The sequence below is a fragment of the Alligator sinensis genome, unplaced genomic scaffold (genome assembly GCF_000455745.1).
Source record: "Alligator sinensis unplaced genomic scaffold, ASM45574v1 scaffold2241_1, whole genome shotgun sequence".
NCBI lineage: Eukaryota > Metazoa > Chordata > Crocodylia > Alligatoridae > Alligator > Alligator sinensis.
Window position 1 is genome coordinate 37,515 of NW_005843292.1, and position 394 is coordinate 37,908.

A 394-nucleotide genomic window follows, 5' to 3' on the forward strand; every position below is an offset into this window, starting at 1 on the left:
GTCCCCACGCAGGGACAAAGGCCGGCCGTGGGGCGCCCACGCGTGTCGGGGTCCCGTGGGCGGAGGGCGCGGGGAGGGCAGGTCGAGATCCCCCCTGCCGCGGCCGAGCTCCCGCACCTCCCTCTCCTCCCCCCGCCCCCCGGCTGCGGGCTCTGCGGCCCCGGAGTCGGAGGGAGCGTAATTAGCAGTAATTAGCAGCCAGCTCAGGCACACAAAGGTTCCCGGGCGCGCTGCCTGCCGGGGAAGCGGCGCCGCGCTGGGGGTCCCGCGCCTGCTGCGGGAGCTGGAGCTGGGGCAGCGCCCACCCCGCACATGCCCCAGCCCTGCCCCGCGCCCACGCGAGACAGCCCGGCCGCGCTTCCCAGGGTGCGTGGCGTTGGCACGAGCCTGGGTC